Genomic DNA, 15106 nt, shown 5'->3' on the forward strand with positions numbered 1-15106 from the left:
CCCGCCTGAGGGGGCCGGGGAGGGGGGCCACTGGGCAGCGGCGGGAACTGGCCTGGCTGGGCCCCGGGGAATTCCAGCCCAGGAGAGCCGATTGGAAGCACATGTGTTGTGTTTAGACGGCACAGACACTCACAAAGCCTTCTCCCATGGGCCCAGCTTCTAAAAACGTATGGATCGATCACCAGGAGCCCTGGGGGCTGTGTGCCTTGGTCACCAGAGGCCCTCATGGTGCCGGCCTGGCACCACCGGGGACTCCAGTGGCCTCCGCCCACTGGGCACCCCAGGTCCTGAGTGGAAGTGGAGGCTGGAGAACAGGACACGGTGGTTACCACCGCGGCTGCTGCTGGTGTTAGTGACTATCGAGTTGTTCCCCACACACCCTGCCCACTGCCTCTCCCGGCGTGATCTCCGCTTTCTAACCTACAGAGGAGGTAGCCCCTGGCGGCGCCCTAGTGTCTAGGAAGGAACCAGCAGGCTGAAGGGAAGCAGCTCGCCGGAGGCCGCCCGGGAGCGAGTGCAGGAGGAGCCCCAAGCCTGGGCCCCTGCGTGGCCCGTGCCCCTGCTTCTGCCCCTCGGAGGAAGGAGGGAGGCAGAGTGCCCGTGGCGCTGCCCCCGTGCCTGGGTGCCACACAGTGACCGAGGGTCACCAGGGTTGGCCCATGGACACAGGGACCCCTTTCTGGGCGCCTTTGCCATGCCCGGCGGTTTCCCGTGCGATGCGTCGCAGGCGCTTGGGGTCTTTGGGGCTGGAAGCACGCATCGCCTCCTGACTCCTAGCCGTGTGACTCTGACGCTTCACCTTGTCTCTCTGGACCTGGGCGAGAGAGCACACTGCCTCCCGGGACCCGCCCGCCGGGATAAAAGGGAGACCACGAGGTCCCGGCGGCAGGGCCCGGCCAGGTGGAAAGCAGAGGGGCGGGTGGTGGACGGCTCCCCGATCAGGACAGGGGCCGAGGTGTCATCTGCTCGGATTTCCTTTCCTAACACACAACAGCGACTTTGCACCAGGTCCACTTGCCTGTAGCCACCACCTGGAGGTGACCCAGGAGCCTTGGGTGGGGACGCAGAGCAGAATAGCTGCATATTCCTGGGGGAATCCCGAGGGCAGAGCTGTTCAAGGGGCCGGGTGACACCCCGGGTTTTGCAAGCGCTCTGGTTGCTGACTTCCCTGTTGACGGCAGTTCCATCCCGCTCTATCTTGGGCTTCTGCTAGGTGACCGGTTCATGTTGCCCCAGCAACAGAGCCATAACGGAGGTGGCGGCAAACGGATGTGTTAAATCGCTTGATCAATGGTTGCCCACAGGCGCTGAGCCAACCGCGGTGGTTACAGCTAGGCGAGGCTTACTCACGGCCTGCAACTGTGTGCGGCTGAGATGGTCACGCGCGTGCACGGAACAGGCAGATAACGGGCCCTTGGCAAATGCGTCCCGGCTGGTGGGAGAACTCCCTGCCTCATGACGATGCTGTAGAATGCCCCTGACGCTTTTATCACGGAGCCTATTTGGTTTTATTCAAAACCCTGGCAAAACAGTCGTTTGCCTAGGCTGTGTCCGGCCAGGCTGCCTCCCAGCTGCCCCGTTCCTCGGCTTTGATGAGGAGTTATCAGTAACAGAACATTCTTCCGTGTGGGCTGTTGTTATGGTTCCGTCCTGGAACGCCGAGCCGTGGTTATTTTTTGGGAAACACCATTCGGTTCACAATCTCTTAGCAACAGCACTCTTCAGGCTAACGGCCCCCGGCCACTCCCAGAAGATGATTGGGACTCGTGGGCAGAGCAGCCCACAGCAGCCGAGCCGGAGCAGCCTCTGATTACGGTTTAATTGTTTTAGGTCATCGAGCGTCACCGGCTCCCACCACGGGCCAGGCCTGCTCTGTGTAGGCCTGAGAGCGTTTGCTGTGGCGGCCGCATCCTGAGGGTCTGGGGGGAACTTTCCGGCACCGGGTGCCTGAGGCCATCACCACCTCAGCTCCTACGTGGTCCAGGCCCCAGAGTGTGTCTGCTGGGGAAGAGAAGGAAGGCGGGAGCAGCAACCTCGTGCCCGGTGCAGGCCTGCGTTCCGCGTCATCACCGCCCCCTGTGCCGCCGCGCGAGGGGAAGTCACCGGTGTGCCCACAGGCTGGCGGCGGTGGGAGGATTGGAATCCAGGGTGCATGAGCCCCCAGCCCCCCTCCTCACATCTGTCTCTTGTTCTTTTTTTTAAACAGTAGTTAATTTTTCTTTGTTTAAGGGTTCATAGTTCAAGCATTAAACCAAGCCTGGGTTTTGGATCTGTGCGCCCTAATTCACAGATCTAGGAAAATAAAAGCAAATTGTGGCCTGGCTGGTGTGGCTCAGGGGTTGAGCATTGACATATGAACCAGGAGGTCATGGTTCAATTCCTGGTCTGAGCACATGCCTGGGTTGCGGGCTCGATCCCTAGGTGGGGGTGGGGGGGGTGGGCAGGAGGCAGCTGATTAGTGATTCCCTGTCATCATTGATGTTTCTATCTCTCCCTTTCCCCTCCTCTCTGAAATCAACAAAAATATATACATATTTTAAAAGCAAATGATGATCTGTGTGTGTGGATGAAAACTAAGGTTCATGGTTAAACACTCAAGAGTTTTTGAATTTCTACAGCCTAGAACCCAGAGGTCACAGGTGTTTTAGGTCCTGCTGCATGTCCCACAGGGCATGCGCACTTTCAGCAGCCTTCAGCTGCAGGCCGATGTGCCGGTTAACCCCTGAGCCCTCAGGATCCGTGGAAGGCTCCAGAAGACTCATTCTCCATGCCATATGCCCCGTCGCCGTTCCTGACACCCCACGAATCCTGGAGAGATGTTCCACATGGATTCCGTGAGCCCGGCCACGCTTCACCCAGTGGCCTCGTCGGGGCATCCTTTTAGCTGGATGACTTCCGAGGCACTTTACCCACCATCGGATGCGCTTCCCTCTGTTTTCATTACCATTTTCCATCCCCATTTCTGGATTCAGTTCCTGGAGAGAAACGCAGGCCACCTTCGCTCCACTCCACGCCGCCCCCCACGCTCGAGAGGCCACGTTCTCCCCGGATCCACCCAGGGCAGCTGCTGGGGTGAAGGGCGAGCCTCTCGGCTGTCAGATGGGGAAATGTAGCCGGTTCCGAGCACGCCCACTTCTACTCACGCGGTGCTGGGGACCCACTTTGTTTCCAGGTGACGTGTAAGAACGAACACCTTCTGGCCGGGGACCCCCATTACGGTGCAGCAGGGCTGCGTGTGGCCATCGGAGGCGCAATGAACCTGAAGACGACTCCCTCTTGCCAGGGGACCCTGCAGTTCCTGGCACGACCTTGGCCCTGGCGGCCGCAGAGCCACCTTTATCCGCCACAACCTGAGGTGTCTGAAGAGACGCGCTCCCGTGGTGCGGGTACATCACTTCTCCTGAGCTCATCTTCCCAAACCCCCACCCGGGCAAGTTCATCAGCCAGAGACTTTTCCCGAATGCCGATGGCACCCGCCACACTGACTTGTCCAATCCCGCTACAGCCATCTTCTCGTCTGGGACTGAGGGGGTCTGGGGACGACTGTAATCGTCGTGGGCCAGAGACCGTGCCGGCCAGCGGGGTGCCCGGCCTCCACTCTGCTCGGGCCGCTCACACAGCCACGCCCGGAGGGCCGCGGGGCCTTCCCTGGATGTGTGATCCCCAGGTCGTGCTCCGGAGTGGAGCACACACAGGCCAAAGCCACACACGCCGCGTGTACCTCCCGGAGCCTCCGAGCCCCACGCTGCCGATGACGGGGGCTCACCCTCCCCTTCCTCTTCCGCGTCCTTCTGGGGCCTCCCCAAGGCGGAGGCTGCCGTGGACCATCGGTTGGGAGAGGAATAAAACATAGGACAACAGCTACCACTGATTTCCATGAGCCAGAAACGTTCCTTACCTTCTCTTACGGACTCTTTCAAACCTTATAAGGTCACGGTGTTTTCCCCGTTTACAGATCGGGAAAGGGAGGGTCGGGGCAATCGAATGACTTGCTCGACGTCACCGAAAACAGGTTCCTTTTGTGCCCCCCGCAGGCCCGCGCCTCCCGGTCCCATGGCTTCTACTCACGAGCAGAGCGGGACTTACTGGAGACGCTCGAGGCTCATGCTCTGGGCCCTTACACCTGCTCCATCCATGGCCCTAGAAATCTACTTACGTGGCCACATTTTTTCTTTTTTTTTGGTGAAATTTGAAAAAATAAGGTATTTTTATGGTGTGTTTTTTCCCTAAAGCAGAGACCCTCTTCGGTCCCACAGAAACTGGATTAGCCTGCTCAGGAGTGTATACCTGCAACATCCTACCTGACAATCTACCTCTTCCTCTCCCCCTTCCCCTGCCTGGCCTGCTCCTGGCCCTGCCACTGAGACCCCAGGCACCTCATGTCTGCATCTCACTTATTGCACTCCACGGGCCCCGCTCGCTAAGTGGTTTTGGGGGAGGGATGCGGCCGCTGTCCTGGTGTCGGCAGCTGTGGGGTAGATGCAGTCCTGTGTCGTAGCCTGCTTCCACACTCCAGTCCGGCATCTAGAGAGGTGGAAGGTGGCTTGCTCCCAGGCACCCACTCGCCAACCCAGCCCCCTTCCTGCTGCTCTGAACGTGGCCATGTCGAGGTTCCCTTTGGCCACGACATTACAATTTACTCACAGGCCAGACATCATCTCACGGGCACTGGGTCCTTCACTCCTGCCTCTCAATCAACTTCCCTTAACGCCCCCCCACCCCAATCCTATCAACCACCTCCCAAATCTCTCTCAGCCTTAGTCACTTCTCCCTGTCTCCACAGCCCCCACTACACGGGGGTCTCCATCAGCTTCCCGGGGGTCACCCTGCCCCAGGCTGTCCCCCACCCGGCTTCCAGAGGATAACTGGAGCGATCCCATGAACTTTCATTCCTTTTCTTTCTTCCTTTCTTCCTTTCTTTCTTTCTTTCTTTCTTTCTTTCTTTCTTTCTTTCTTTCTTTCTTTTTTTCTTTCTCTCTCTCTCTCTCTCTCTCTCTCTCTCTCTCTCTTTCTTTCTTTCTTTCTTTTTTCCTTCCTTCCTTCCTTCCTTCCTTCCTTCCTTCCTTCCTTCCTTCTTTCTTCTTTCTTTCTTTCTTTCTTTCTTTCTTTCTTTCTTTCTTTCTTTCTTTCTTTCTTTCTTCTTTCTTTCGCATCAATCAACCTTTAATGTCCAAAAGAGGCAAGGATGCAGAGCACAGGAGATGTGGCAGGGTCTCAGCCCCGACTCCAGAAATGAGGGAGATGAACACAAACCGGACATTCCCAACTGGCCACACAAGTCTGGGAGGACAGGGGAAAACACACACCTGAACATTCATAAAAGGGTTTGGTACAGGGAACTCGCTCATCATCCCAATTCCCATCCCCCCCTGTCAGCATCAGAAATTTCTCAGCAAACTCTAAAGACTTGGAGAGGGGATATTCTCCTGCCTTCCCACCAGCCCCAAGGATGGAGTTGGGAAAAGAAAAAAGTGAGCTAGACCCACCCCCCACCGCCCTCCACACACAGTGTCAACTGTACACAGGAGAGTGTTTAATGCAATTTACAAGAATCAGCAGCTCAGTCAGCAATGACTCTCCTCCCGCCCCCCCCGCCTGACCCCTACCCACCCCACCCTATTTGATCAAAGGACAAGGTTTCCCAGCACTCCCCTGGGAATCTCCTCCCACTAGCAGCCCTGCCCATCTCCTGATACCTGGCTTCCTCACAGCCCTTATCACTTCCATCCCCACCTCCCACAAGAGGCGGCAACCAACCACAAAGCCCCTTTCCGCCCTTCGAGCCTCCCCTGCCACCCTTACTTCTCGAGCCCACCAGCTGGCCGCCTGCTCCGCACCGGTGCCTCGCAGCTCCACTCCGCTCCGCCACTCTCATTTCTTTTTTTAAAACATGTTTTTACTGATGCTTTAGAGAGAGAGGAAGAGAGAGGATAGAGAGATAGAAACATCCATGATAGAGAAACATCATCAATCGGCTGCCTCCTGCACGCCCCCTGCTGGGGTTCGAGCCCGCAGCCCAGGCATGTGCCCTGAACCGGTGGCCTCTGGGTTCCTGGGTTGATGCTCCACCGCTGAGCCACATGGGCTGGGCATGAATTCTCGTGTCTTAGAGATCATGTTGGCACTCTTCAGCTTGACCTATAAGGCCCATGTTTTGTTTTGTTTTTTTGTTTTCCCCAAACTCAACTTTTCCTTCCTGACTCAGAGCTTTCGAACATGTTCTACCTACTTCTGGTGCCAGGACATTCTTCCCTGCCTCCCTCCCTGCCATCCGACTTAACTCCTTTCTCCTCTTACAATCTCAGAACGTCACTGCCTCAGGGCAGCCGCCCATGTCCGCCCACCCTGGCCAGAGCCCCGTGACGTGGCTTCAGAGCTCTCTGTCCTGCCTTGCTCCCTGCGGGATCCACATTGTGTTTGTTTGGAATAAAGACATTGGTTCCTCTCTCCCATCATCCTCTCTCCCATCATCCTCATCAGCCGGCAGCCATGCTCCACAGGGTCCTTCAGGCACCCACGCTCCTCCCATCCCGTGGCTCCGCGGTCCCTGGGCATTGTCACCTTCGCAGTCGAGGCTGGGCCATTGCCGCATCCGGGCGGAAGCCAGCAGGAAGGGAGAGGAGTGTTTTAGGTCTCGGTGAGATGGCAGTTATTGGTTACCAACAAACTAGCCCAACATGGAGCGCCATAAACCACCAAGTATTCCCGTGTCCTCACAGAGGCTGCGGGTCGGCGAGGAATGCTGGGGAATTTGCACAGAACCCAGGGCGGGGGGCTTGTCTCTCTGCCGCAGCGTCTGGGCCTCGGATGGGAAGACTCAGACGACTGAGGGTGACTCAGACAATTGGGGCTGAATCATCTAGTGGCGTCTTCCCTCGCTGGCCCTTGGGTGGAGGACTGGGCTCAGCGGGGCCTGTCCTGGGGCATCAACACGTGACCTCTTCCCCTTGGTGACCTCAGGGGAGCTGGGCTTCTTTGGTGGAAGCTCAGAGCCCCAAGAGCAAGTGTTCTCAGAGAGCAAAGCCCATTGCTTTGCCCCTGAAGATGCCCAAGTCCAAGTGGAAGGTCATAGACACTCACCTCTTGACAGGAAGAGGTTTGAAGAATTTGTCTCGCGTTTTAAAACCGTTATAGACAGCGGGGCACGTGCCAGTCTGGCTCACATTTTCCTGGCCTGAATGCACGAGGCTGGGACACGCTGTCCCCCCTCAGGGCAGCCACGTGCTCCCCGTGGAAGAGGCAGGATGGACGGGGTGGACTGCTTGCAGTCTGTCACGGTCCACTCCTCCGGCCACCGGATGTGTGTGTGCCCCTCTTCCCACACGTGCCACTCACTTCTCCTCGGGGGAAACCCAAGCTCCAGGCCGGCAGCCCCTGGGATGGCTGAGGGGGCGCTTGCGGAGCGCTTGCAGGGCGCCTGTGCCCAGGACCGATGCTCCATGACTCAACCTACGGACTCAGCCTGCCGGTGCGCGAGTCCTCAGAGGGGAGGCAACCGCAGGCGGCTGTGGCCTGTGAGGAGTGGGAGTTACCTGCGTCTCCTTTATCTTGGTCCCTAACTCAATCCACTTACAGAGTAGGAACATCAATACATGTTAGTCGAGAAGAATGGCTTTCTTGCTCCATCGGAAATGAATTCCAGATGGATTAAAGACTCAACTGTAGAGAGAGAGAGAGAGAGAGAGAGAGAGAGACCCACAAAACGCTAGGGGACAGGGTAAAGGCCAGCAGTTCAAGAAAGAGGCTGATATCGGTCGGAGGAGACGTGTTCTCGAGGAGATGGGAACGCTCACATGTTGCTGGTTGGGGTTTAAGTCGACCGTTGGTAGCAGGGAGACCTGGCAATATCTTTCTAGACGCCCCATGTTCAATCCCTTTTATCCAGGAACTCCGCTTCTAGGGATTTACACGGTGGGGTCTACCAGTGTGCCGACTCCCCACACGCGAGCAAAACCATTTGTCACGAATGGTCAGCCGGCTTGTTTGGAAGAGCTGAGTTGCTGGAAACCACCTAAATGCCCCTTCGTGGGAAGCGATGGAATCAGTGGAGTGACACGCAGCTGTTAGAAAGAACACGGTCAGTTCACCAGGACGCACACGGAAAGGAGTCCAGGGACCAGCCAGTCCCTGGGGACAAAAGGCACGCCGGCCGGCGAATGGATGCACAGCGCGAACTCGCTCGTGTCCAGAAAGAAAACAAGTTCATAGAATTTCCATGTAGAAGCGATTCCTGGAGTGCAGGAAGTCTTTGAGCCGTTACCTCAGGGGGCGTGGCTTTAAAGCTGGAGGGGGAGGGGGACGGCCTTTCATTTTGCTTCACGCCGCTCCCCACTGGATGGGTTGTCTTCCCTGGGAAACACGCATCCCTTTTCCAGGGGGATCGCATTCAGAACAGTCGTTACCGCGAAGGCAGGGAGAAGGGCCCGGGGTGGGAGGGAGCCCTGGCCCTTTAACCGTGTGTGTAATGTTAGGTTTCTACAAGAAATAGAATTGATTCATGTGGCCAGTCTCCTGCTAGCCTGTGTTACCACAACAAAAGGAAGGAAATGCAGGCTTGCCACGCGCGGAGGATCGATAAGGCCACCGGCGGACACCAGGCCGCCCACGACCGCCTTCCCTAGGCTCGCCTAAGTATTTGAAACATTTCGCACCTTTACAGAAATGTTGTTAAAGAGAGAACGCATTCCATAGAGCAAGATAAAAGAAACGAAAAGATGAAGCGAAAGGAACGCAGGGCAGGTGTCGAGGGCCCCCTGGGAAGACACAGGGACATTCTTCAAATTGTTGTTAACTGAGCCCGAGGCATTGGCAGAGTCACGTCTCTCGGTTACACGCCCCCCAAGAATGCGGGGTGTTATCAGTTCCTAACTTACCTTGGTCCAGGTACCGGGAGAGGGCTTTGAGATGTAAATCCAGTCTAGCACCAGGAAAGAGGGAACGAATCGGACCTGGGCCCTCCCAAGCTCCTCTGATCCTAAGTTTTCCGGTGAATCCCCCTTGTATATTGGGAAATAAATAAATAAATGTGCTGCGTGGCTCAGGGCAGTGGTCTGTCTCCCCAGCAGAAGAGGTCAGCGACCCACCCGGGACCCAGCTTGGATCTATCTCTGTGTCAACTCTCTTTATTTCATTATTTCTCAATCCCCGGCCGCCTCTACCAAGAACCCGTGTCATCTCTCTCCGTGCTGGCCACGGAAAAGGGAGCTCCCCGCCGCATCAGGCCCCAGCAGGCAGGAAAGTAGACGAGGCTCCGGCCCTGCCACAGCCCCCGGGACACGCGGACACGGAGGTTCCCCTGTGAGCTCTAGGATGCGGCTGAGATGCAGCACTCAGGAGCGGTGACGTGACCAGAGCAGGGAATTGGCCAGGGCAGCACGGAGGCTGGCGGAGGCAGGCAGAGCTGGCAAGGGCTCCGGTGAGAAGGAGGCGGTTGCCCCGGCGCTGAGCTGCCCCAGCTCGAGAGGGCCGCCCTGGGCAGAGCAGCGGGCGCGGGGCAGGGCTGTGCTCTTCCCGTGACCCCGCCCCTCTGTGCCTGGTCCTTCCCGGGAGGGTCCTCTCAGCCTCAGCAGCGGTGGGGGCAGCCCTGACCCTTCTCTCCCTGTTATTTCCCTGGAGGGAGACTCAGCCGCCCCTCCTCACCCCTCGCCCCTCGCCTCATCACCTCTGGGCCCTGGAGAGCTGGGCAAGCAGCCGGCCTCCCCCCAGGCATTCACACCTTGCCCCCCCCGCCCCAGCCCTCCCCAGGCCCCCCTTAACCTGCTGCACCTGCACGCCTTGGATCCCTTTGGCTTCCGTTCTTTTGAAAAACCTGGCCGCAGTGCGGACCTGGCCTGCTGCTTTGGAACCCACTTCTGGTGAACTTGAGATGTGGTGACGCAGACTCAAAGGGCAGAGGCCTGCGCTGTCACAGGCTGTGTTCCTGGCACTGAGGCAGCGGCGCAGGCAGGCGGAGGGGGGCGGAGGCTCCCAGGCAGGCGGGCAGCTCCGGCTCTAGGCCGGCGGGCACCCGAGGCGGGCAGCCGCTTCCTGGCAGTCAGGCCGCCCACGGCCCTGGGCGCCCTGTGGGGTGGTGAGCTCCCTTCCTGTTGCTCCCAAGGTCCCACCTAAGGACACGTGTCAAAGAGCGCGTGGGAGGGTTTCCACCCGGACAGGGGACGCTCTGCGTTCCCCCAGCTGGGCCCACGGCTCTAGGCAGAGCAGGGCCACCTGTCCTGCTGTCCCCTCCACCCACCTGAGACGGCCCCCGAGTGCGGACCCTGGGCTCCCGCAGGCCCCAGGCTGCTTCTCCAGGGAGGCTGAGGCTGTGTGAGTGTGAGAGTGTATGAGTGTGAGTGTGAGTGTGTGAGAGTGTGAGTGTGTATGAGTGTGTGTGTGTGTGAGTGTGTGTGAGTGTGTATGAGTGTGAGTGTGTGAGAGTGTATGAGTGTGAGTGTGTGAGAGTGTGTGTGTGTATGAGTGTGTGTGAGAGTGTGTGTGTGAGTGTGTGTGAGTGAGTATGTATGAGCATGTGTGAGTGTGAGTGTGTGTGAGTGTGTGTGAGTGTGTGAGTGTGTGTGAGTGAGTGTGTGTGAGTGAGTGTGAGTGAGTGTGTGTGAGTGTGTGTGAGTGAGTGTGTGTGAGTGTGTGAGTGTGTGTGAGTGAGTGTGTGTGAGTGAGTGTGTGTGTGTGAGTGTGTGTGAGTGTGTGTGAGTGAGTGTGTGTGAGTGAGTGTGTGTGTGTGAGTGTGTGTGAGTGTGTATGAGTGTGTGAGTGAGTGAGTGTGTGTGAGTGTGTGTGTGTGTGTGTGAGTGTGTGTGTGAGTGTGTGTGAGTGTGTGTGCCCCTCAGGCCCTGGCAGGGACTCCACGACCTGCTGAGGCAGCCCCTCCACGCGTTGTTCGATGGCCAGGGTTCCGGGTGGCGCCCGGCATCCCAGTGGCCCGGATTTTGTGTTCTTGCCGCTGACTCTTAGAGACCAAGGGCTGGCAGCCAGCCCCGTGCGGGGCTCCAAGCTGGTCTCCGTACACAGATGATCACATGCCCAATTCGGACCCGTGTGAGCGCGCTCGCCATCGCTCCTTTGCAGAAAAGGACACTGAGGCCCAGGAAGTTCGGGTGGCTCATCCCAGTCCCCAGCTGGTGGAGTTGGGACTGGGTCCCTTCTCCTGTCCAGGCCTGCTCTAGCCTGCCATGCACCCTGGGAGCCGGGCCCGTGTGGCCTGGACCGACGCGCGCACCTGCGGCATCGGGGCGGCAGAGGAGAGCGCGGGCACAGGGGCTGCCTCCCTGCGGAGGGACGGCCCCCGCATCCTCTCCGAGGCCCTGGCCCGGCCTTTGAAAAGAATCTCTTGAAAACCATGTGATTTCACTTACATGGGGAATCTACAGAACAAAATAAACGAAACAGAAACAGACTCACAGACACAGAGAACAGACCGATGGTTGCCAGAAGGGAGGGGGGGGGGGGGGGTTGGAGGACTGGGTGAACAAAGGGCAAGGGATTAAGATGTAGAAATTGGCAGGGACAAAATCGTCCCGGGGCTGTGAGGTGCAGCACAGGGAACACAGCCCAAAATAGTGTAATAGCTATGTGTGGGGCCAGGTGGGTACTTGACACATCAGAGCGATCGCTTTGCAGAGCATATGACTGTCTAACCACCATCCTGTTCACCTGAAATGGATGCAAAATAATGTTGGGTGTCAACTGTGATTGAAAAACAAAAATCCTATCTAATAAAAGAGTAATATGCAGATTGACTATCACTCCAACACACAATATGGTGGCCCCCATGTGGTCAAAGATCCTGCCCCTTTGTGGACACAAGATGGCCACTACAAGATGGCCAGCAGGGGAGGGCAGTTGGGAGGGACCAGGCCTGCAAGGGAGGGCAGTTGGAGGCGATCAACCCTGCAAGGGAGGGCAGTTAGGGGTGACCAGGCTGGCAGAGGAGGGAAGTTGGGGGAAAACAGGCTGGCAGGGGAGCAGTTAGGCATCAATCAGGCTGGCAGTGGAGTGGTTAGGGGGTGATCAGGCTGGCAGGCAAAAGCGGTTAGGGGCAATCAAGAAGGCAGGCAGGCCCCCTCAAGGGGTCCCAGATTGGAGAGGGTGCAGGCTGGGCTGAGGGACACCCCCCCGCCCCTGTGCATGAATTTTGTGCACCGGGCCTCTTAGTGTAAGAATAAAAATCCTCTGTGGAATGTGCTGTCCGCTTCCTCTGGGGCCCAGCCAGCTCACCAGCAAGGACCAAGGCCTGCTGAGCCAGCAGGGACTAAAGCTGGGGCCAGGGGGCTCTCCTCTCTAATTCCTGCTCATCCCCCTCATGCCTCAGCAGCCCGCTTTGCCTCCCGCCCATCTGGCCCTTGCCAGATGTCTGGGATGTTTAGGGGATGCGTGTCGCCGCCGAGCAGCTCTCGTCCACCCGTGATGCATCAGGAAGTGGGCTCTGAGGCCTTGGCTGTCACAGGCCAGTCAGAGGGCCCCGGGCCCCTGGGACAAGGTGTCTTGGAACAGGGTGATTTTGCACTGCAGGGAGACTCCCCCGCCCCGGGGACTCCTGACCACAAAGCTCACACTCACACACTCGCCCATGCACGTGCCATGCCGAGAGGCCCTCCCCACTGTGCCCCGTTGGCTGCCCCTGGGCCGGCTCGGCCATTCCCATCCTCTGTCCGCACGTGGAAGGCCGTTGAACTTGCCGTGTGGGATTCACCCACAGCCTGACGATGGCTGTAAAACATTCTTGGAAGGTGAGGCCTGTATCTTACTCACGTTTCTGGCCTCTGGTGCCGAGTTCCTTGGGCTTAGGCTGATGCGTTGGGCTTGGCTGCTCCAGGAGTGTTGAGCCACAGCATCAAAGAGAATGAGCTGAGTCTAGAGCTCCGGCCCCAGGGCACACGTGGTGGGTGGAGGGGCAGGAGGAGCAGGTGCAGGTGGGATGGACACGTCGGGAAGGTGCAGGAGGTCTTGGCAGGTACCAGTGCCCCCAGCCCTTGATGCCATGCTTGCCCACCTCCCTCCACCCCTGGCTTTCTTCCCTTCCTGTGGTCACCCGCCTCCCAGCAGGGGCTTTGTGGGGTCTGGGTGTGGGGACCCTGCCCGTTCTGCTGGGGAAGAAAGGATGGATTCTCTCAGAGACACGGACCCCCTGGGTTGGGAAGGGCCTCAGACCCCCGGGAAGGGCTGTAGGCCAGGGTCTCCAGGAGGCGGGATGCGGAGTCCTGTCTGACCAGCACCTCCTCAGGCCTCTGGGCTCTGCGCTTTGCATATTTATTGCCTCTGCGGTTTCACTCTTCCAGGCGGATAAAGGGAAGCTCCAGTGGCTTCTCCCGGCCACACAGCTCCAGGTGGCAGAGTTAGGACAGAGCCCAGGTGTCCTGCCCTGCTGGTCCAGGGTTCTGTCTCCACAACAACCCTGGCACCCGGGCCTGCAGGCCAGAGGTGCCAGCACCCTCGCCCAGCTCTCCTCTCCAGGGCGGCCTGGCTCCTCGCCCTCGCTGAGCCTTCTGCCCTTCTGCCCCGCTTCCAGCACTTTCTCCCGTCAGGGTGCTCCACCCCTGCTGGCTCTGTGCCCGTCACTCCTGCTCAGCCCAGGAGCCCAGAGGCTCTTTCCCGGCAGGCGTAGGCGCGGTTTGAGGCTTGCACATCTGGGCAGCTGTTGCCCCACTCTCCGCTGCAGGAGACACACCGGAGGGGGCAGAGATGATCCCTGACTTTTCCGGGCAGAGCCATGGCCCCCGGGAGCTGCAGTCCTCTCCGAGAGGCAGGGCCCTCGGCTGTGGGAGGGGTGGGAGTGAGCCAGGCTTTCCTGAGTGAACTCACCTGTCAGGGGCAGGGCGGGCCCTTTAAGGCAAGCCCGCCAGGAGGCTCCCCTCAGGTGGACAGAGGAGGCGGCAGTCCCGGGGCCAGCACGGTGAGAGCGTTTAGACTCGGAAGCATTTCTGTGTCCCTCGAGTGGGGTGACTTTATGGGGCCCTCTGCCTTCTCCGAAGGGGTTGGCGTTAATCCCTTTTAAAGGCACGTGATGGCCGAGCGATTAAAAAAAAAAAGCCTGAAAAAAACAATAACCACCAAAGCAAGGAACAGCCTTTAACCCTTTGCACTCGCTTGCTTTTTTCTTGATTCCTTTATTCTAATGCTAACCGTGTCGAGTCACACTCGACATCCGAGTGCAAAAGGTTAATTTGTGTGGACACATGAAACAGACGTGTGCAGGGCGGGAAGCTGGGCCGCTGGGTGCGGTGCTGCCTGGGCACCCGCAGGGTGAGCGGAGGCAGGAGCCCGCGGCCGGCCTGGGAGACGCTGGTGGGTCCCTGCGGGCTGGGAGGCAGCTGGGCCGGGGCCAGGGCGCAGCTGGGCCGGCACCGCCACAGCCTGGTTTCCAAGAAAACACGCGAGAACCCCTCCGTGACCCCAGATAGCGCTCCATCCACTTCCTCCCATAAGCGGGAGCCGTCAGGAGCACCGCAGGGGCAGAACCCAGAAAAGGGGGAGCACAGGACAGACACACCTGTCCCCCAGCCTCCAGGGAGCAGGTGCTGAGACCCCCTCGCCCCCTCGGGCCTGTGCCACGTGGTCCTGAAGAACCCTACAAAGCCCTCCCCTGGCTCCCGCACCCCTCCATCCCCCCGTCCCCCCATCCCCCCGTCACACACAGCCACCCGCAAACACGCTCCAGCACGCGCGGCGACAGCGTAAGCACACACGAGCACAGGCAAGCGAGGCCAGGACACGGCCACCCGAAAACACACACCTGCACACAGCGACTCGCACTCGCCCCTTCCTCGGCCCGGAACCACACGGCGGACCGCGTGCTGCCAGGGATGGAGTGACGGCGTGTGTGCCGGGGTCTGGGTGACACACGCTCACACGCAGGCTCGTTCACCTGCACAGCCACAGTCCCGTTCCGCCACACTCACCGGCACCAGAGAGCACAGAGCTCAGGCGAGGGCACCCGACGGCACAGGTCACAGGCAGTCACCAGGGAGGTGCCACCCCCGGCAGGCAGGCAGGTGCAGCCCCCGCAGGCAGGCAGGCGGGCGCTGGATGGTGCTTTCACACAGCAATGGGGGAGCGGCGGGGGGAGCCTGTTCTCTGCACCGGGTGGGGGAGGGCCTGGCTGTGACAGAGT

The sequence above is a fragment of the Cnephaeus nilssonii genome (genome assembly GCF_951640355.1).
Source record: "Cnephaeus nilssonii genome assembly, chromosome: 21".
In the NCBI taxonomy this organism is placed as follows: Eukaryota; Metazoa; Chordata; class Mammalia; order Chiroptera; family Vespertilionidae; genus Cnephaeus; species Cnephaeus nilssonii.